The sequence below is a fragment of the Empidonax traillii genome, unplaced genomic scaffold (genome assembly GCF_003031625.1).
Source record: "Empidonax traillii isolate 1590-97213 ecotype Southwest subspecies unplaced genomic scaffold, ASM303162v1 scaffold396:size1303734, whole genome shotgun sequence".
NCBI classification, from domain to species: Eukaryota; Metazoa; Chordata; class Aves; order Passeriformes; family Tyrannidae; genus Empidonax; species Empidonax traillii.
Window position 1 is genome coordinate 1,127,168 of NW_020955589.1, and position 22,759 is coordinate 1,149,926.

At 41.7% G+C, this 22,759-nt stretch overlaps 1 protein-coding gene across 10 annotated transcripts in view; it reads right to left on the reverse strand.

Moving 5' to 3' along the window:
* The window catches only part of RNF152 (ring finger protein 152), a 46,429-nt gene that overhangs the window by 4,646 nt on the left and 19,024 nt on the right, over positions 1-22,759 (reverse strand). Inside the window, exons 1-2 of one of the 10 annotated variants that reach the window (XM_027893569.1) lie at positions 6,677-6,878; positions 6,521-6,576 (exon numbers count right to left, since the gene is read on the reverse strand). The exons of 3 other annotated variants lie outside the window; for them this stretch is intronic. The gene's annotated coding sequence lies outside the window, so the exon portion shown is untranslated. 6 more of the 10 variants (XM_027893568.1, XM_027893566.1, XM_027893572.1 and 3 more) reach the window with 6 other exon arrangements.

Consider the following 22,759-nt stretch of genomic DNA (forward strand, 5'->3'; position numbering starts at 1 on the left):
AAGGCAGAATGAAAATCAGCGCTGACCTTGTTGTCTGGTGGGAGAAACAAATTTGCAACCATCAGCTAGAAAGCATCTTCCCACTGGCTTCACCAAACAGCCCAGTGGAAAACGTTCAGGTCAGTCATCACTAGGTCTCTCTCTTTTTTTTTCTCCAATTTCCCTGCAAACAAATTGCCATCAGCCCACCAGTATGCCTCTCCAGTTATATTTATGTCCATAACACAGGTGGCTGTAGTTCACTAGCCAGGTCCTTCAGAACTCACTCTTGTCATACTTCCAGGACTTTTCAGCCCTTCTTGCACCATAACAATTGTTCTCATTTAATCCTTTAAACCCCTGAGGATTCATAGCTATTTGGCTCAACCACTAAGTCTGCATGAAAGGTGGGGGAAAGAAAAAGTATGTTTAAATGGAAGCATTTCCAGAGGTTCCTGAACTTATGCCTGTGCATGAATGACCAACAAAGTAACTATACTGAAACACCTACATTTGTGCATAATGAAAAGGAATTGTATTATTTTCAGTCAAATCAACTCTTTGCCTAGTTACACAAGCCCTCTGAAACACAACTGTTCTCACTGATGAGAACCTCACCTGAGGCAAAAAGAGTTTAGACACAGGACCACTGAATGCCATGAAGAACAATCTGATAATGCACTGAATTAAAAGTAAATTGTTACTTACTTGTTCTAAACTACTCCTTATAAAGGGATTCCTTTAATAAATTCCCTTTTCCCCACTTATCACTTACAGCTTTGCAAAAAAATGTATGTGTGTTTACTTTCACAGTGTGTTGTTTAGTTTTGTTTGATTTTGGTCACTCCAACATATGAGTAATATGAAGAGGTGACATTTTTACAACATTTTGCATTGCCTTCCTTGCTGAATTTGAAGAAGTATCAACCTGAAATTGCATCCAGAGAATATGATAAAGAAAACTCCAAATATTTGCATGGTGACCTTTGGCCTTCTCTTGTTGCAATTTTGTTGCCAAACTAGAGTTAAAACCTGAGGAATACAGCTGTCAGAGGACTGTTTCCTTTCCATACAGTAATGTCTTGCTCTTCTCCCCAAATCACAGCAACTAGGTTGCAACATACTAATCGATGGGTTATGTCAGTAAAACAAATAATGTCGTTCAAAACGAGAAGGCAGGCACAGATGTGCAGTTTGCCATGCAGGACAGCACTCTGGAGACCACACTGTCCCATATCCTGCTTCTGGAAGTTACCAGTATTTGAATAGGGAAAACAAAATACACGCCATCTCTTCAGATGCTAACGACTGATATCACTAACACTGGCAGAACTAGTGCTGCTGCTGATTTCGTAACAGCAGTGGATTTTTGGCTCACAAGATGCTTCAACAAACACTCATTGACAATTCTGACTTAAGGGGGAGCAGGGGTTGCAGTTACAAAGGCAGGAGCTTCTGAAACACATATAAGAGCTGAAGGTGGAAACACCACACGCCAAACACGCAAACAAGCACTTCTAGGATGCTCTGCCTCAACGTGGCTCAGAGGTCACCATTAGGAGAGACCCCTACCAGCATGAAGCCAGCATGGGTCCAGCAGCACCTGGTCTGCAGCATCACTGTACCACACAAGGCATTTAACAGACATGCCACATGTAGGGGGTGCTGAACACTGTTGCAGAAGGGAGTACACCTCTGCTGCCTGTGTGCAGGTACCAAGGGAAAGTGGAAGAAAATGAGGAGAAGTTTTATCTTCTTTATTCTATTCCCCGTTACTATCTCCATAGCCCTATGGTACAGGCACACACAAAGGAGGACTGTCAGAAAGGGGCAGACACACTAACAGACTAGCATGCAGCTGAGAAAGAAAAATGGAAGAGAGCTATCCACGATGCTGGGCAACTCCCAGCTGAAAAAACAAAAAACAAAACAAAAAGAAAAAAACCACAAACAAAAAAACAAACAAACAAACAAACAAACAAACAAACAAACAAAAACCCACACAACACCCAAACATTAAGAGATATAGGTCAGATATAAGAACTCAGGAAGGAACCATAGAAACCATCAGATCTAATTTGCAGTCACAAGCAACCCAGGAGGTTTATATTTTGGACAGAAGTATCCATACAAAATCTTCACAGTTATGCACTGTCCAAGTCAAAGTTGAGCTCAGACATTACAAGACAACTCCTCCTGCTGTATGTGCATATCTATTTTTAAAAAATCTAGGTGTAACAACACTGAAGTATTATTATGAGAAAAAGCCTCAATGCCTAGAAATTTAGAAATTAGGCTTATCATAAAATCACCTGGGTTAGAAAGGATCTAAAGGATCATCTAGTTCCAAACCCCCTGCTGCGGGCAGGAATACCTTCCACTAGACCAGGCTGTCAGAGCTCCATCCAGCCTGGCCTTGAACACTTCCAGGGATGGGGCATTCACAACATCTCTGGGCAATCTGTTCCAGTGCCTCACCACCATCACATTAAAATTTTTTTTCCTAATTCTAATCTACACCTATTCTCTTTCAGTTTAAAACCTTTCCCCCTTGTCCTGTGACTATTATGCCCAAAGAAAGAGTGGAGGTACTCCTTCTGCAGATGTAAATCAGTATCCCCGCACAGAATTTCTGCCCTCCACATTTCGGATGTCAGTGAACAGACTATCGAAGTTCTCTGACCTCATTTAGCCATCACCTACAACCATCCCACTTCACTAACAATGGTAAAACAGTTTCTATTTATGTGAACTGTGATTGGGATCAAGATAATTTTTCTGACCACATCACTCATCCCTGTCCCAGTGACATCCTTCCAGCAGAAGATTAGTGCTAGGAGAGAACAAGATGAAGCATTTGGAACTGAAGAATAAAACACAAGCCACTTCCAGGTAAACAGTGCCCTAAGAAAAAAGAAGAAAACCCATCTTAACAAGATCTAAGCTGGTCTGAATGCTAAGCAATGCTAAGAAGCATTTCTCCACAAGGTCAATATTTTAAAGCATTAGTGCAACAAACAGGAAGAAAAAGGAAAAGAGTGGAGATAAAAGGTATAGAGCTCACCACCTACATGACATAAATTGTTCAAACTTTTCCAAAATGTCTCAAATAATAATCAGAAATGTACTGTGCCAGGTCAATAGTAACAACCACTAAGCAGGGAGATTAGGATGAATCCTTCAGAACATGACTAAAGACAAGTTAAAAAGTAGCCACAGCCATCTAACCCCTTGGCCTTTGCTGACAGTGCTTTGTTCAAAGATTGGACATGTAGCTTCACAGGCACAATATAACTTTATTTCCAACCATACTGAAAGTTCCACAATTCTCTTGCATTCTGCTTCAGCTCAGTTTGAACATAGAAGTAAGTCAAGCCACTATCTACAGTCAGAATCAAACTGCATTAATATCTATTTGATAAATTTTGCCACAAGTAGTTAGGAAGGAAAAAGCCATGGAAGCTCTCTCAGTACTCTTCTACCACTTCACTTTAATAATTATGCCAAGAGGAGCAAATCTCCTCTTGGACAGGGGACTGAACTCTCTGGTTTGTGTTCAGTGCACCCTCACACCAGCTGAAGGTACTGAGTTGTCACAAGTGAACACCTCGCTCACAGCTTACTCAGACTGAACTCTTCTCTCTGCTTCAAGCACGAAGACCAAGAGGCAGCCAAGTTGCACGAGGGCACCGCTGACGTCAACCATCAGCTAAACCCACTGTTGCGTCATTATTTGCTCTCTTCACACAGTGACACCCAAGGTGGGAAGGGGGACCGTTGACAGGAAAACAGAGGTGGGGGGAAGTAGAAAATATAGTCAGGGATATCTGTAGGTCTCTGCAAAAGAGACAGGATGTATGGATGTGTGGATAAGGGCATACATGTGGAAGTGGGGGCTGGGTAATACGACAGTGAAACCACACACACAGACAGAAGCAACTGCAGCTGCAAGTAGTGACCCTGCCTGGCACAAACCTGACAGCAACTGGAAGCTCTTCAGGGCTGAGATTTACCTAGTAACACAACTGAAAACTAACTGAATATGAAAACCCACAGGTTCCAAAACTCATGTGTCAGAAAGGTGCAGCTGAAGCAAAGGAAGTAAGAAGAGACAAACCATGAAAAGAAGCATCAGGAGACCTCTCTGCTTCCCACACACCCTTTTTCCCTTGCTGTGCATCTGCCCAATATCCATAAGGTTGCCACTGGCAAGCAAGGCGAGAAATTCACAAGCAGTTACAGAGACACGGGGAGGAACCTGCAAAGCTGATGACACCTGAAGCAGACGGTCAAAGTAAAGCCAAGTGCTCGAGAGCATGGCACAAAGGTCCCCCCTGCAGATTCGGGCTGTCCTCCACGAGATTTTAAGATTTGAGAAATTATAGCATGACTCAAGAGCAGTAAAGCTCTGGAGAATAAAACTAATACTTCAGCTGTTCGTCAGTCATGATATCTGTTCTGTCAGTACCTTGCTGGAGGCCATGGATGTGCCCCAAGTTCTCTTTGATGGGATAAGGAGGAGACCAAGAAAGCCAAGGCATTCTGCTCCTTAATCCTCAAGAAGCAGAAGGCGCATTTGTTGCTCTTGCTCTTTGTAGCTTCCCAGCACAATGTAAGGAGCTGCTGCGGGAGGTGAACAGATGAAGGTTGCTGTAGGTGCGACAGTGAAGAGGAAGAAAGCGCAGGTTTGCTCTGCACAAACCCTAACTATAAACTGGTCGCCAACTGGTCAGGTCAGAAAAGACTGCTATTTTTGGAACCCAGAGCAAAGAAAGACATTGGACATCCATGACAGAAGCTGTACAAAAAGTCAGAGAAGAGAGTCATTAATGGCAAATCTTTGCCTAGAGACATGATACTTTTTCTATGTAAGGACAGCTCCAGTGATATTAAGCAATGGAAACCACAGCCTTGAAGGGGTGCTGCCTTCACTGAAAGACTCCGAACTATCTTCACACATACTTTCTAACTTACTAGGGCCCAAAATTATATTAAGTTGAAAGCCCCAAAAATATACTTTAATGATGCCTGTGGAATCTATACAATTCACAGAAGACTAAACATCGTATCATACTTTGAAAGACTGGCTTCAGGGCATGCTGATGTAGTTAACTGATCACTGAGGGAAAGCCTCAAAAACTTTGCAGACTTATGCACGGATTTAGGTGTGATCTCCTTGCTGTACACCAAGGTTATAACAGACTTCCCAGCAAGGCACTGCATTGACGATACTTCACCTTTCTCAAGGAAGGTTTGTTACGTAAACTCCCCAAACACATTAAGAATTCTTTGACAGTATTACTGAGTATGTATGATTTATGATGAAGAAAGATTCATTCATTTCAGGTGCCCTTAGGCTGTAAAGGAGATGGGGTAGGAGGGAGAGCTGTTCTCAATAGGGGAACTAATTGCAAGAATCATCTGTTCATAGATATGGAAGGAAATGTGTGCTAGAGTCACTTCAAATGAAGAGGAAGGAACTTATTTAATATTTGGAAGCATTTTTTCTACAGTAATTCAGCATCCGTGAATGTTTTTCACAAATTCTTGTTTGGGTAAAACACTCCAGGGCTACTGCAAATGCCCAGGGCAGACTACCTGATTTCCCCTGAATATCCTTCACTAAATGATCCTATTTATTTTTAGGCTGTTCTGTAGCACTAATTACCATAGTAACTGAGAACAGCACGACGATTAATTAATTTATTCATCACAACACCCTTGTTAAGAGAGAAGTATTATCATCATTATATTCTTTCATCACCTAAGAAAAGAAGTGCTGAAAGATGAAGCAATTGGTCCAAGGTCAAGCAAGTACCACCTAGACTGCCTCAAAGTCCCTGGACAACTTCATCACAGCTCCACTTTTCACCTCATGAGCCACAGGGTAAAGGTGACAGATTTCTTTTCTGCAATAAAGCTCAGAAATCCACTGGTTTCTCTCCATCTCCTTCAGCTGGCAGCATCCCCATGTTACACCTGAGATTTTTCGGGGGCTGTCATTGAACGTATCAACTTTTCCACAGATCGTGAAAAACATGAGAGCCCGTGATCCAGAAACTATATGCATTTTGAAGGACATAAAAATAAGACAAAGTAAATCCATTCTTCTCCAGAATTACCTATTTTCTAGGAATCTTCCTCTAAAGCCAGGCAGCCTACATCCACAATGTTTTACATTTAATTATTCACAATTGCACAGAAATCTTGCAGAACAAAAGTGTTTTAATTTAGTCAAAGCCCCTGCCAGTGCAAGCTGTCACTACTCCTTTAGCTTTAGTCCAGTCCTTGCCAAGATGAGCATCAGGTACACAGTCCCCAGGTGCATTAAGCCACAAAAAGTAAAGCTGAGTGAAACTAAAATATATGAGCCTACCAGCACCAGGGAATCCAAGCTGATGGAGAGAGAATCTGCTCTGGATGATCTCAACAGCACACATCAAACAGGACATCCATTGTCCTGCCTCTTTGGCAGCTGAGCAATCAGTGGTGGATCACAAAAAAGGAGCCTAGTTGCAAGGTATCATTCCCCAGCATTTACCCTAGAAATTGTCATCAGCCAGCCCCAGCAATAGGAGACAGAGGTAGAAAGGTCACCTACAGGAATGTAGATGTAGAAGTTTATAGCTTTAGAGCAAAAACAGATCAGCTGAAAACACCAACCTTTGGCGTTTAGAGATAATAGAGAGAGACTCACATGCTGCTCCTTGTTCCATCTCAGATCACCAGCTGCACTGCCCTCTCCTTTTATCTGCAAACTTTGACATGTCCACATTCCCTGCCTTACAAAGACCTTATTTTGGTCAAATACGACCAGGATAAGCTGCACTTTGTTCCAACAGCAAACACTACTAATCACCTGCAATATGCCAGATCAGCAAACGTTTCTTAATGCTGAGGCAAAACAGTCCAGCTATGCTCATCAGATAGTTTCACATAACATGCTTTACCAATGAAAAACACTATTTGAAATTAAAATATTCCTCAGAAATATGCTTATTTCAGATACACAGAGACAGAAAGCAAACAGCTTTCCAGCCCATCCAGCCTGTCAGCAGCTCTCAGGGCAGGTCATCCTGGAACAGGTGGGAGCATGACCTGCTCCTTACCAGCCCAACTCCAACATGTCTGCACATTTTTGACAACATCACTTGTCAAACTGCCCCAGAAATATGGTTCCCAAAATCTCCCAGACTCCCTCCAGCCTAGCAGAGTAGGTGGGACTCCCAGATGCAGCTCTGTCCTGCTAGAAGGATTGTGAAGGTACTCCTCACCCCTCCTGCTATCTTTTAAGTTCTATCATGTCTCTTCTTGCATGAAGGAATGGGATGAGAGACCTGACTGTGGTCCTAAGACATCCCAAATCTAAAATCCGCCCAGCACAGGATATTAAAAGGTTCCTCACAATTTGCAAATAAATAAAATCTCCAGTATTCAAAGCATCCTATATGCTATAGCCCACTCTGAGCATAAGACTTGCAGGGTCATTAGCACTTCTCCAGTTTTGTTCCCTGCTCTTAATTATGCCTGACTCATTCCTAAACCCCATGGTGAGAGGAATTAAAAGCCATCTTTTTCCACTACCGAGTCAGAGATCCATTTGCCATTCAAACGGACATCAAGAGGACATCAAGAGGAATGGGGGTGGAAGGGTTGGCGTGAAAAAAATTCTACCTCTTGCCCCTGAATAAAAGAACTAGTAGTTATTTATGACTAGAACATAAGGGACAAGTGGTTAGGTAATTAGCAAAGAGAGATTTAGAAGATGCTTCCCTAACTTAAAGTAAGGTCACAATTCAAGTAATTAAGGCCAAATTCCCACAATTACCAGAGGAGCTAGAGGTGCTAAACTCATGCTCAGTAACAGCTTTTCAATGCAACATATCATCTTTCTAAGTGATTTTAATTTATAGCAACATGACAAAATTCTGTGGCCCTCAAAATGCTGAGAGGGGTATGAAGCACCTGATCACTTAAATTACAAATTTTGCTCTCCCATTAGAGCTTTATGCTTCATCTGTCTCTGATAGAACTTGCCTGATACCTAAATAGAAACTTAATTAAAAGATTCTTCCCTCCCTCCCCTGAGGATCTGGTATTAGACTAACAAAATACACCATCCAAAAAAAATTAATTTTAAATAAAACTCAAATGCAGACTTTTCTCACTGATACAGGTCAGTGGGTGATTGAGTGGGGAACAGCTTGAATTAGTCTATTAAGACACTAGTCTATAATTAGAGGAGAGAGTGCTACTGCTCTCTGAGGTCATTGAGTGGGTTTAGGTAAAACTAGGACAAAATCTACCTGCCTATGGGCCCAAACAGCATGGAAAGGAATCAATACTCACACATTCAGATACTGCCTATACAATGCAAAACCTAAAAACTCAATTTCACACTTACCTCAGGAAACAAAAGTCCTTCAAATGAGTTTTAATTGCTGCGACTGCTCTGTTCTCCCACTTCTTACACCCCCCACCTGCTTAACATGTTTTGCGCTCTCTGCGCTCAGCGCAGCTTCTTGAGGACATGACTGTGCCACCCACATCACTGAACAGTTACCTTCACACGGCTGCTTTCAAGGGCTGGGATGGTCTGCGCTTTGTTTTCTTGGGGTGTGGGAAGGGGTTGTTTCTTTTTTTCCTTCAGAAAAAATGGGGGAAAAAAGCACAACAGACCTACGGGAATCAAAGTTTTACATCCTTTTACACTGAGATAGATGGGACTAAGAAACCAGAAAATATTATATTACAAGGCACACAACAATAAGTAGGGAAATTCTTTCATAGATCATAATAAGTCTGGAGAATAAAGTCTGAAGGAGATTAGAAGGGCAGGGGGAGCTTTTTTCATCTTTTTACCTTTGTCCTGAAAACTGCAAAGTGGGCCAGTACAAAGGAGTAAAGCCCTGTGTTTATCAAGAAAGAATGTGTAACAGCTGTGCTAATGCAGAACCACCATTTCCAAGAGTTTATCTTCACAAGAGAGTGGAAGATAGCCAATATGCCTCCTCAAGGTCAATACCTATGTCATTTCGTAATGCAGACAAATCATGATCTTCATCTGATAAGCACTACAGCTACTCCAGGTCACAGCTCTGGTCATTTTGGTTTGCAGACTACACCAAAAGGAACTGGAACTGATCCAAAAGCTCCTTTCTTATTGGAAACTAATCATTCACCCTGTAAAATTCTGTCAGCTAGTAATATTAATACCACCCTCACTTCCCGAATTTTGGGAACAGTCCAATTCTCACGGCAAGTATGGATCACAAGCAGAGTTAGATCACGCCTGAACTGCATACATATTGATGATTTCCTATTTCATGATTTATCTCTCTGTCTTTACACCAGTAAAATCCTCCGAAGAGATTTAGCAGGCTATACCAGATAAATAATTTCTTCCAATACTTTTCCAAACCACATGTTTCTACCTGTGACTATAAACACTCCATAAGCTCCAGTTCAGACAAGTTACGAAGTGCATGACCCAACATTAGCAGCTGAAGCTAATAGGATGACACAGGCTCTTGAGGTCAGTTGCACATTCACATATTTAGCACACTATCCATCATCTCAACCAATATAGAACCCGACGCCAGCACCTGCAGGCAGATCAAGGTAATCTCCATGTGCTGACACCTTTGCTTCCCCTACACCACCCTGGAAACATGTGACCTGAGGAAACACAGCCCATCCTTCCCAGAAGAGCCGCAACTGAACAAACTGGTTTCACACCAGCTATCCCAACCAGCTCCACGTTGTCACTCAAAGCCCCAGTACTACAAGGTAAAACTTCAGATTAGTGGTGAGGCAAACAAACTTATACCAGGACAGGCTCTCTGGTCTCTCCATGCTCATGGGCATGGCCACGACAGAAACAAGAAGACTACTATGGATAGAACCCTAGAACAAAGCCTAGAACAGAGTGAGGGGATTTGCACTGGTTTCTCTCTCATATGAAGCAGCACTGTTTGCGGACAGAAGTAGTCTTGCAGCTAAGCAAAGCAGTGTTCTCAAGGGTGACGATCATAACTCAGGTTAGCACTACCACAACCCTCTCTTGGTGAGCTGAGATAAATTACAGCTCTGGGACACTGAGCTCAAAGCTGAAGAGCTGCTAGCCTCTCTGCTATGGCAGCCATGCTGCAATGGGCACTGGCAATCAGCTGCTCAAATGCTCAGGCAGAGGAAGATAAACTATTCTTGCCCCCATTATATGAAATCTACTGTTGCTCTTCTTCACAGAGATAGTATTCAACTTCAAGAGACACTCACCTTCTGTAGCTGCAAGAAGTTTATCAGACCTGCCAAGCTTTGTGAAGCTGAGTTTCATTCTTTACAGTGAGTTTCAAAGTTTGTGTCAGACGTCACCCATCATACTTCTGCCAGTCAAAGTCTGGCGGCTTTTGAAATACCCTGGTGTGAAAATACCAACCATTTGGCAGCACTTCACTAAGAGCTTACAGCATTTCTGCTGTGTGAAGGAGTGCAAATACTTGGAAAGGACTGTGTTAGAGCAAAACAATCAAAATGAAGCAAACTGCTTTACCTCTTAATTTTTGTGCCTAATTCTGCAGTCCTTTCAATGCAGCAGCACAACAAACTTAGTCAAGGTAACTAGCATAATATTGCTAATGCTGAAACTTTCATCACAATCCCAACAGTCTATGGCCACAGTGAGTTTTAGGCTCACGGGATTATGGACAATCAATTCATTACTCAGTAAAAAGAAGGCTGCTAGCACCACTTTTCTGAAGAAAATCCTGAAATTATGAACTTCAGAAGCCCCAAATCCCAGTCAGGTAGGACCCTTAAACTTCAGTCTCTGATTTGTAAGCCAGTGTCATGATTTCTGCTGAGAGTTAGAGCTAACTAAAAAAATGAAGTTTTGAGGTGAACAAATTCATTCATTCACTGGAAGTTTTTGATCAAATTAAGCAAATACTTTCTCCTTAGGCAAAAGTGGAAATTTCCATTAAAATGTCAGCTCATTTCAACTTTCATTTCAATTTGACTGTTTTCTTTCAGAAGAATAAATTTATAAAAAGGCAACGCAAAGGGCAAACAAAAGCTTTTTGTACTGACTCTGGAGTAATTTTTCTTCTGATGTGATCAGCCACTGAGTGAGCGAGCCAGAAGTATCTCTTATATTTGCTCTACTGCTGAATGTGGAACGCTTAAGTCTAGCAATACACCTAGTCTAATGAAAGCAAATCAAATAAACATACTCTATCACCTGTAGTTTCATAGAAGCATATTTTCAAAGACTGATACTCAGCTTTTTTTGGTTGTTGGCTTACATCAAAAACAAAAACAAAACCAAACAACAAGAGACAGTTTTCAACTGATAAGTTACATTTCATGATGTGACCAAAAGCTGAAGAGGACTATGTGGCCAATAGGACTGCTGGTTTTTACAGGTGTTTCTTGCTAAGGCTCTAAAGGATCTTACACTGAAAGGGCAGGTGGTTTAGGGATTTCTTGAAAAAAAAAAAAAAAAGTCACACTAATCCCAGTGTTCCCTAGAGCACATCCCAAAATCATTAGTTACTTTTCAAGACTTATATCAGACAAGCCTCACCACTTATTTCCATCTTGAAACCTGTGTTCAGTTCTGGGCTCCTCATTACAAGTAGAACGTTGATGTGCTAGAGCATGTCCAGAGAAGGGCAACAGGGCTGGTGAAGAGTCTGGAGCACAAATCTGATGAAGAGTGGCTCAGGGACTTGGGATTGTTTAGCCTGGCGAAAAGGAGGCTCAGGGGAGACTGTATCGCTCTCTACAACTACCTGAAAGGAGGCTGTAGCAAGGTGGGGGTCAGTCTCCCAAGTAACAACTGACAGGACAAAAGGAAACGGCCTCAAGTTGCACCAGAGAAGGTTTAGATTAGATGTTAGAAAAAATTTGTTCACAAAAAGGGTTGTCAAGCATTGGAAGAAGCTGCCCAGGGAAGTGGTGGAGTCACTGGAGGTATTTAAAAGACATGTCAATCTGGCAAGAAGGGACATGGTTTAGCAGTGAACATGGCAGTGCTGAGTTATTGGTTGGACTTGATGATCTTAAAGGCCTCTTACAACCTGAACAATTCTGTGATTCCGTTCCATGCAACATCACACAGAACAGCAGTTAAGAACCAAAGAGGTGCCTCAGGGACTGCTCAAAGAAAGCAGAAATTGCAAAAAGTCTGCATTGTCGTTCTAGAAGGCGTTGCACTGAAAGAGATTATCTAGAAGACATGGTGTGCATACACACAGCTTTATGCATCTATGCAGGATGGGACCAGATTCCACTCAGTTGCGCTCTTTCTGTTGTAGTATTATAGCTGTGTACAGTTTTACAGTGCCACACTGAACACCTGAAACTTCAGTGCACACAACCAAACCAATGCCAAAACAACCACACTGACTTACGGCCACTGGGGATTTGACACACAGACAGAAAATCAATGTTACAAAACAGAAGCAAAAATTGCCTCTTTTCTACTGCCGAAACAAATTCTTGACTAGGATAAAAAAAAATGTTCAGCTCTGGATCCAGATTTACATTGTGCCACAAACTACAACATCCCTTGCTTTCCAGCCAAAAGGTTTTCAGAATTATTTAGTTTACTGACATAACTGTTACTTTTTAGAGTTGAGTCAGTGTTTTCCTAACTTTTGCTTAAGTACCTTCACTGTCAGGTGTCTTTCACTGTAATGACTGCTGCTTTGGGGGTTTTTCCTCCAACCACAGACATGATCTAAACATTTTACTAAAGCAAGACATAAATAAAAAATTGCTTAATATTTTGCCAAATAACAGCATGGATTGGAAAAATCATTTTCTATTTTTCAAACCACTCCTTCACACTGTGCTCTGTATTTTTTAAGCAGTGAAGCCTCTGCCAGTTTCTTTCATGCCAAGTTTGCAGAACACCTGCCAGAGTGTGGTCTTTGCCAATAAACAAGATCCTTAAGTGCCACGACAATTAAAAAAAATAATGTAAAGACCAATACAAATAATTAGTATCCTTATTCTTATTACTAACATTCACATTCTTTGCTCAGAGCTCTCATCTTCTGGAGCAGCTGCCTCTAGAATAAAGAGAGCTAAAAGAGTAAGTGCCAGCAGGTGGCACTCCAGAATATAAACCATTAAGCACCAGGGCTCACAAGACCAAGAAAGCCAGTTCTGCTTGGCTGTTCCACTACCAATTTAGCACCCTCCAGAAGGTTTGGTTTGGCTTAGGATGTCTCCATCCCCCCCCTCCCTCCCAAAAAGCAGGGACAAACACTACCAGTCCCAGCTTCTCCCTTGGTAATGGATGAGATGTATCAGCAAGCTGAGGTGCACCTTGTGGAGTCATTTCTAGAAGCAAGAAAGGGTACCAGCACACCCAAAGCACTGAGCTCATTACTCCCTCCCTGACTGCGGGGAGAGCTCTCACTGGGCAGGTAGAGTTGCTTTCCCACCTTGTGCATGGAGAGGTGGCAGTGTCTTATTTAGCCTCCACTCTTCTACACTCCTCCAAACACGGGATATAGCTGAAATAATGCTGGCTTTTATTGCTTTAAGACAGCACAACCAACTAAAAGTACTCCCCAACGATTAGGAAACCAGTTTCTCTTCTGTTTATTTTTAGCTATGCCCTGCACATACATAACAGCTACAGTGCTCACCTGCACGGTTAAGAAGATGGTTTCTTGAGGCACAGCGAAGACTCCCAACCTCCTTTGAGCCCCCTGCCTTGCTCCAACACTTACGCTCCTCCCATATCAAAGTCAGTCAAACTGCCACTTCTTCCAAACACTGTCAGTAAACCCTCTGTCTAGAAGTTTCATCAGCCAAAAGAAATAAATCCATCTAAAAGCTGTGGCCCACCTGGCCTTTGCATCTCTCATCCAAATGTAAGAGTAATAGCTTGTTTTGCTCTTGCTGGAAACCCCCTAATCCTTCAGTCTAAAACAATTTAAAACACTGTGCAACTTGGGAGAGATAGGAGGAGGTATCCTTAAACCTAGAAAAGATTGTGCCATTCTCTTACAAAATGAAACTTTAAAGAAAAACTGTGGAAGTCAGTTGTTTTGTCCAACTCTAGCTACCAAGCATAGCAGTCAACATTTACAGAGGTAATTAATTGGTTCAGTTGACAAAGACGCAACTCCCACATTGTTCTCTCCTGGAAAAATTCAGAGTTTAAAAACACTGAAGGTCATACAATAGCAGGAAAAAAAAGTCTGCATTTTTATCAGAAGTCTTTATGAATTACCTAAAAGCTATACAAATATGGAAAGTAACCAGCCCTCTTGCAAAAAGCAAAGTATTTCCTGCTTAAACTCTCCTTAAAGGCAAACCTGTACCGTGGGATCCATCTGCTCATGTGGAAATAGCAGAAAAGATCTGTCAGAAAGTAATTTCCTTTCCTCTCCTGTATATGTCAGTGGATCACTGGCATTTCCCTGTCCCCCTCCCCCACAATTGACCCCAAATATAAATAGACACAAAACTGGAAAACTTCAAGGTCATATCTGTGGATATGAGAAACAAATAAAACCAAAGTAATGTTGCCCTTCTTGCAGAACAGGGCCCACAATCAATGCCACGATATCCACTGTGTTTAGGAAATTCTTCTGTATCTAGAATTCCAAACCCATTTTCTCACAAGGAATAAACACCTTTTGTCTTAAAGGTTCACTAACATCACCCACTGGAAGAGGCACAATCCAGCTCCACGTTTATGTACTATGGGTGCTGCACAAGTTTGTTCAAAACGTGATTTTAGAGCAAGTATCTTTTAATACACAAAGATGGGCTGATGGCAGGGAAAGAACAGGGCAACTGTTCTTGCTTATTCTGCCTTCCTAGCTGCTATCCCAATGGGGATTTGGTTCATAAAATATCCACCCGAGGAAAAAGAAGTCATGAAGCATAACTGTAACCCACACCAATCTTAACGCTGAGCAGCAATGAAGCATGTAAATGTCTGGTGATTATCATGAGGCATCAGAACTATTTCCAATTTAGCAAGTTACGCAATTGTTGCTGTAAGAACTTATTCAGATCTTCTGTTTCCATAGATGTCCCTGAACAGATGCATGGACGCTCTCCTTGATATCCCACCCAGCTGATTGGGAAGCAGAACTAAGGGGTGATGAGGCTTCTGTACCCTCCTTGCTGTTCGGTACAATAAACAGCCATCTCTAACCAGTAACCTCTCTCTGTAAAGGAGACCGGACTTATTGTGGACTCTCAGGAGCTTTACGGTTCCCAGGCAGCAAAATGTAGGCAAGTGCATTGCAAACAGGTTCAGAAAGGCATGCAAAATTCTTTGGCACTGACTAGTCAATAGGCATGAAAAGGGTCAATCCCTTTGTAAGTTCTGAATTTAAATTTAAAAGAAAATATCATATATTTAATGGAGGTGGAGGACCAAAGAGGAAACATTAGAACACGAGCTTCTTGTTTTAAACATGATAGTTCTATCCACCTATATTCTTTTTTTAGCTTGATTTTCGCAAATGAGCTCAGATTTTGCAAGCAGACTTTCAGGCTCCTCAAAAATAAAAGAGTGCAGGTGCAAAACGCAGGTGCTTAAATGTCAGTTGTACAACCATAAGAATATAGACCTCTTTTAAGAAAAAAAAAAAACACACAAAAAACCACTGAATATTTTCATTCCCTTATGTTGATTGCATAATCCCTCTAAAGAAAGCAGTAAAGGTCACTGAAATGCACAGGCCTTTGCTGACGGAAAAATGCTACTGTATATTGTTTAAAATGACACAAAAGAAACAAACATGAGTGCTAGAAAGAGAGACCTTTAAAGAAGCGAAGTGAAAGATTCTAACTCAGCATTATATCCTCATTCAAAAATGTATGGGTACAGGTTACAGCTACCTCTGTGTCTCTCTTCACTTGAAAAAGCAACACTATTATACTCTTACTAAAAGACAAAGTAGTAAATTCTTATCACTTTCTTAGAATTGCTAGTGTATGATCTTAAATTTTTTTGTTCTCATTTCATAACCACCCATTAACACAGAAGATAAGAGTTTCTCCTATGGACCACATAAGGGAGTTTCAACCAGCAGAGGAAGGAGTAGCACAGGAATGTAACCCTGTAACACTGGAAAAAAATTAGTCAGGTTCCTCAAAATATGACGGTTTTTTTGCTGTAGCTCCTCCAAGAGCTGTTCTGTACGTGTGGGGTCATGTTTCCACTGCCACTCACCAAACACAGCCACTTATTTTTGGGTCACACTGACTCCAATCAGAAGGAATTAAGGAAGAAAGCAAATGTGGCACAGAATTTAACTTTTCTTCAAATAACTCATTACCAAGGTGAAACCATGAGGAGCCCTGTAGCTTCTTCTGACACCTTCTTGTGTCCGGGATGTGGCTGCATCACAAGAGACATAGACTGTAAATCAGGACAGCTGTGAAAACCAGCTTGGGTCCAGTTCTGCCAGCATTTCCTTCTGCTACTTATCCCTCCATATGACGCAGTTCCTCTGAGCTGGATGAAGACTCTTTCTCAATAACTGTTCTCAAGTGCAGATCTGGGCCACACTTGCCCAAGGATCCTTCCAATGGAAAACAGGTCATTCCTCAAGCAGACCTGGGTAATTCCCACATGCCAACATATGTGACATGCACTGTCTGAGGGGAAAGCTTCAATCTTCCTGACCTTTAGATAAAGAGGAGGAAGGCCAGATATCAAATATTCAGCAAAAGCTTTCAAAAGCTGGATTTTTAAGACCACCTGAAAATCATCCTGACATGCCCTAGATTTCATAATCTATTTTAAAATTCCCTTTCAACTACTATTACTTGTGTTTTCTGTAGAAGTTGCACAAACATGGAGAGTGGCAGCTTGCAAGAGATCACAAGATGAAAGGTAGAAGACATGGTGAAATCGAGAGAATTAAAAAAGCATTTCTGTATGCTTGAAGACTTTCAGGAGGGTCAGGGGTTTTTTTTCCAAAGGATGTTGCTAATTAGCCAACCGTAACAGTAGCAGTTGTAAACAGTCCCTGTAAAAATAGCTCAGTTTATTAACAGCAAACTTAGAAGTAAAACAACTTCACTGAGTTCTCATTGACTCGCTATTGCTGACCAGCTTCTGTCTTTCTAGGTATCCTTAAACTTCATACACTGACACATTTCCTACTCCACAGACTTGACTACGTTATCAGTCTGATCAATTAACAAAATTCCACCATTCCTGTTGATTTCTATTTCAAGAAGAGAATCTGAAGTCTGAAGAGTATTTTATTCCTGCTTCCAGTATATCTCCATTTCACACTTCAGAAATATTTATGCCAAATGAGAGGTCTCCTGAGGCAAATCAAATCACATCTCCTACTTGCTATACTTTGAACTTAGAAGGAACACCAGTATCCTAGAATCACACTTTACTACAGCGGGACAAGCCCCTAAAAATGGTATTTTGTGCTCACAAATTAAGCCAAGATGCTGATTTAAAACAGAGATAAGTAAGTTTTCATGAAAATTTAGGGTTTCATTCAATCAGGGTTTCATTCAACCTTATGAATTATATGAAATTAACAGCTATGTCACCTGTACTAAGGGAAGTGTTGCCTTTCTACTAAATACTGGAAAATTGGCAGCCCATTTTCAGAACTGTGAAATGCTGCTTATGCCAGCTCGAGGTACTTTCATACACGATGAAGACCCATGTTCTCAACCTCCCGTAGGGATTGGGCTTCCCAGCTAGACTGCATCTCCCATAACCACAGTGGTAACTAAACATTGAAAAGAGGAGATGGAAGTCAGCCATAAAGCCAAGCCCCGAGGGACAAATGAGAAAATAAAGTATGCTAATTACAGTTCCCATGGGAGATGTTGCTAGCATTCCAAAATCTAACCCTTCAATTCCATTTTTCAGTGAAAGGAGATTCGTTTTGGGGTTTTACTCTCTCCATAAAATAAACCAATGAACTTTAACAAAATTAGGGTGCAGAAAAACTCTTCCAGAAGGCAATACAGGGCGAATCTTCAAACCAGCTGTAAAACCAACTGAAGAGGTAAATAGCTTCACCCTTTTTCCACTCAGAAGCTACGGAGGAGGGATTTTTCTGCTGCAAGAACATTCCTGAGGCACTGTAGCAATATATCCCTTACTTCATCCTTTGCCATGCAATTCTTCCCATTTTCAGTTTAAAAGAATTCCACTACACAGGATTGGATCTTTAAACCCTTATTCACCAACACCCCTCAAGGCTTTAGCTAGTTTGCACCACCATGACAAAAAGACCTTGAGGTATAGTCTTCATGGTGGTACCCCACTGCTTGACACTGAAGTGAAATGGAGTTAGACGGGCTCATGGCTCCTGGATGCTGCCAACACCTTGTCCTGAAATTAGAATATAAATATGGCAGGGCTTAGCAATGGGACAAGACAGCCAAAACACAAAAAGTATCTCATTAAACATGAGGGGAAAGCAATCCTTTTCATCATCTCCAGATCCCTGTGCAAGTTGCTGTAATGAAAAAAAAAAAATATTCAAAGAATTAGATACAAACAACCTAGCCTGATGAACAAACTCATTATTTCAACACAATTCAATAACTAGAATATCAGGAGTGCTGATAACCTTCTCTCTTCAATGGTCCCTTGTTTTCTTTTCCTTACGCCAAAAAGAGGGAAAAAAAAAAAAAGACACTATTCTGAGCAGCAATACACCTGGAGAAGCAATGAATGTGCAAGCATGTGTCCATCACAGGGCTGACTTGAGAACTGCTCCAATCTCTCCAAGAGCTAGCTAGTGCTTACCTTCCCTCAAGGCAGAACCTTATGCTGAAGATAATGTTTAAATTACAACTTTTGCAGGTAGTCCTCCTACAGAGTCTCAACAGCAGCTGCCTTGAGAGAGTTCTGGAGAAGATAACTAAGAAAGTAAACCTGTTGATCACAAGCCTAAATTCTGAGCCAAGATAACACCACTATCAGTAAAAAAATTAGGGGGTACTACTTAAGAAAAAGTTTAAACACACATAGATGCAATACTGGGTCTGTGATCTGCAATTTAGAAAGCACCTCTATTAGTTATGCACTGGAACAAGCATCTGAACTATTAATACTGCTGTTAATGGACATCTCACCTTTACTGGCAATAGCAAGATCTAAACTGGCCTAAATTTAGCTTCAAAACAAGCCTTCTGTCCAAATTAATCTGCGTGCAACAGCGTCAGGACCTCCCCAAGCCACATGCCAGTGGCAGACTTGGTGAACCCACACATGAACCTGGGTATGCTCATGGCAGAAGAAAACTTACTTCCACTAAGGGTGAATCTGACTAAATTATAATATTCTTTTCCCTTCTCCAGATGAAAGTTTTAAGTACCAGGAATTTCAGCAGTTCAGCAGAGCTCCACTAATGCTTCCTCCTAACCCCATTCCACTTAGAAGTGCATAATTCAATATCCAGGTCAGAAAGGGAAAAGCAAGTGTGAGGGGAAGGCAAGTTTCCGTCCCTGATCCAATGAATGTTTAATTATTTTGTATTAAAAATTCATTTGGAAAAAGGCTAAAATCCAGGCAGTCTAATGGTTTTAACTATGAAGATAAAAAGATCCAAGATCAAATGCTGCTAGACAAAGGCGGGAGTTCAGTCTTAGCTTCCTTTGGGCTGAGTATCAGAGAGAGTAACCGCTAGCTCTTCCACCACTGCTTGCAGCTCAGCAGAAGGCACCTAACTCCAGAAAGGAATACAAAGGAGCAGTTCAGCAGGTTCTCCTGGAACAGAAAGAGGGCTGCCGGCTTAGAAGTCCTCCTCTTCAATCTCCCTTGGAGCCAGTTCGTGTGTCTCAGGATTTGGGATGCCAGCTTTCCTGGGCCAACTTTTCTCCTGGAATTGCACAAGAAGCTTTGTTACCTGCATCCCATAGCATACAATGCCCAGAGGCTTGACAGTGTAGTACTTAAGGTCTTTTGTGGATCTACTCTGCTGAAAATGTTCCTGTGTTGTTTTAGTGTTTTGAAAACCGTGTGATTACAAATGACAGCCAACCCAAGTGAGCTAAACACTGAACATCAAGTGCTGTACCCTCCCATCCGCTATTCCTCCTCATTGAGAGAAGCCAGGGGGTACAGGGTTTCAAATATCCATCTGAAGTCGCATCTGAAGAGTCAGTGAGTATAAAGAAAAACTAGAGCTATTCAAAGGCATTTCACAAGCAGAAAAAAAAAGCCAGCAAATAAATTGCCTGTAGCAAACAGCCCACATGAAGTTAGTTTTTAATATGTCTCAAAACCAGACCAAGCTAGCAGATTTTCTTGCTAGTGAATGAAAGCTCTCTAAATTATCATGCTGCCATATAAAAGGTTAAAAAGGGTGGGTGAGGGGAGGCATTCTCTTTGGAGAAATCAGGAGCTGCATCTCCTGTGCAAACAGGAAGCCACAACCCAGGCTGTCCCTCCGGCCAGGAGGCCAGATAGGGACTCACTGGACTGCTTGTCCAGTCAGGCAGCGCCAAGGCAGCCAGAGGCACATTAGCTGGCAGGCAGGATGCTGGAAAGTTGTGGTAAAAAACCTGCCCTAAGGATGGCACATTTCACCAAACACCAGAGCATGCCTTTAAAATCAAAGCATATGCAATCATGTCTCCATCTCAACCACAAGTGTCCGTCCATGGCAGACATAACAAAAATTAATTTTCCAAACAAGCTGCTTGATTAATTTTTTGTTATTTTATATGATTCCTCATTCACAGAGGGCCCCATCATTGCCTTCAGCTAAAGCCACATCTAAAGGACAACATTCCAGGTAGCTTTCACCGTGTGACAAGAGGGTAGACAGGAGGGGGTTTTTCCTTTACTTACTACAATCAGATGAACTCCCACTGGATATTTAATTCAGACTCTAAACTATGTTCACCAATCACTTGAAAGTTAAATAATTATCCCATTTAAAGGAATCTAACAATTATATTTTGCATCCCTCCCCCCCCAGCTATTGCTCTTGTGACAATATTCATCTTGTCCATGACAACTATTATCTGCTATATAAATATTGATGATCTGAGTAATTGCTGTTCTGCACATATGCTTCTCACAGATATAAATTTCTCTGCCTGAAGTAGGCTGCTGACAATGTGCTTTCCTCGTTTTGCATGGCAATGAAACATTACTGAAGGTGTCACTGGGTGGGGGGGAAGGGTGAGGAAAGAAAAAAAGCAGTGAGTAAAAACAGCCCTCGGAGAGGATAAATGCAGTGATGTTTGTCTGTGCTGGCACTGAAGAGTACCAAAGAACAAGAAGTTAGTTAAGACGGTATTCAGGCAGCGTAAATTACGCTGTGCCAACACCAGGCACTGCTGAAAAAGACTGGCCACCACTGCTAAGCTGGGATATCACATTCTTGGGACATGTTATATACAACATTGTACCCCCCCCCCGCCTCCATAGTTCATTGACAGCAGGGGTTACTTCTTCTGGATCAAAATTCAACCAGAAAAGCAAGTCAATCTTGAACTAGAGGAAGAACACCACACTGAACACTGTACTAAAACAAAGAAACATCCAATGCCACCCTGTCACCTTTGCCAGCACAGGGCCAACATGTCACATAAAAGCACCCAACACCAATCTATAGATCCGCAGGCACAAAACACAAGATTCCTTCAAACCCTTTTGCTGGCTCAACACATTTGCCCAGCAGGCTTTGTGAAAAGTCAGGTAGTCCTCTGTCTTCCTGCAATTGTCAAATATCACTGGAATCACCCCACTGCACGTCCTGGCTCATCTGATCACACTGCCCCCTGGTCTGCCAGTACAAAGACCCAATTCTGACAGAACCCGCCCACTAGCACAGGGACACACACCTCCAGATTTGAAATTTGCCTCTGGACAGTCAACAGCATGTGAGAGGTGATGGCTTGCCTTAGTGGACACAGACTTTCTACAATATAAAAACTGAGTCTGAAACTCAGTAAAATTACCCCTCTGGAACTATGGGTCAAGAGACAATTTTTTTCAGCCACATAAAATTTGACAAGGTTTATGCTAAGAGTTTCCTTGTAGAAATACTCTTTTTCTAAGGTCTTCACCCACCATTTACACCATCTGGAAACAAACACTGGACAAAGACATTTCTTAAATTTAAAAAAAAAAAAATCAAACATACATATGCTACAAAAATTAATGGGGAACTAAAAATCTGCCTGATTTATGTCTGTGTTACTGAAGATTACGGAGGGTATGAAGAGGATGGAGAAAGGAACAGAAGAAAAGATACTGGACTCCCTATGGGAGCTGGAGGCCAGGGCAGGGGCCAGAGGTGGGTAGGGACAGAGAGCAAGCAGGAAGCAAGGGAGAATACAGATAACATGCAACCAACATCTGGAGTCTGGAGGTGGTGAAACACGAACTCAGTGTTCGTAACGAGCAAAAGAAGTAAGAGTCTGACATCTTCCTTTCTCTGTTGCCTTGTTCAAACAACTACATAGTAAGCCATTACACATATCACAGCAGCCACAAACTTTTAGATATATATATCTATAAGAACATGAACACACTCAAAGTAGTCACTAAACACTCGTGCAACCTATCTGTTCCCTGCGACACTAAGCTATCTGCTTGTTCAGTGTGTCCCTTGTCATATAATTAATTCCCCTTCTACTTTATGCAGCTTTTTTCCTTCCCCCGTAATTTCTATAATGCTTTGGGTTTTATATGTTACAACTGCTGTACATCTCTGAGTCTTGAAGGGAAGTTGCTTCCAGCAGAAAATTAAAGGCTGAATTCTTACCAGTATCTCTGGGCATGCTTAACTAA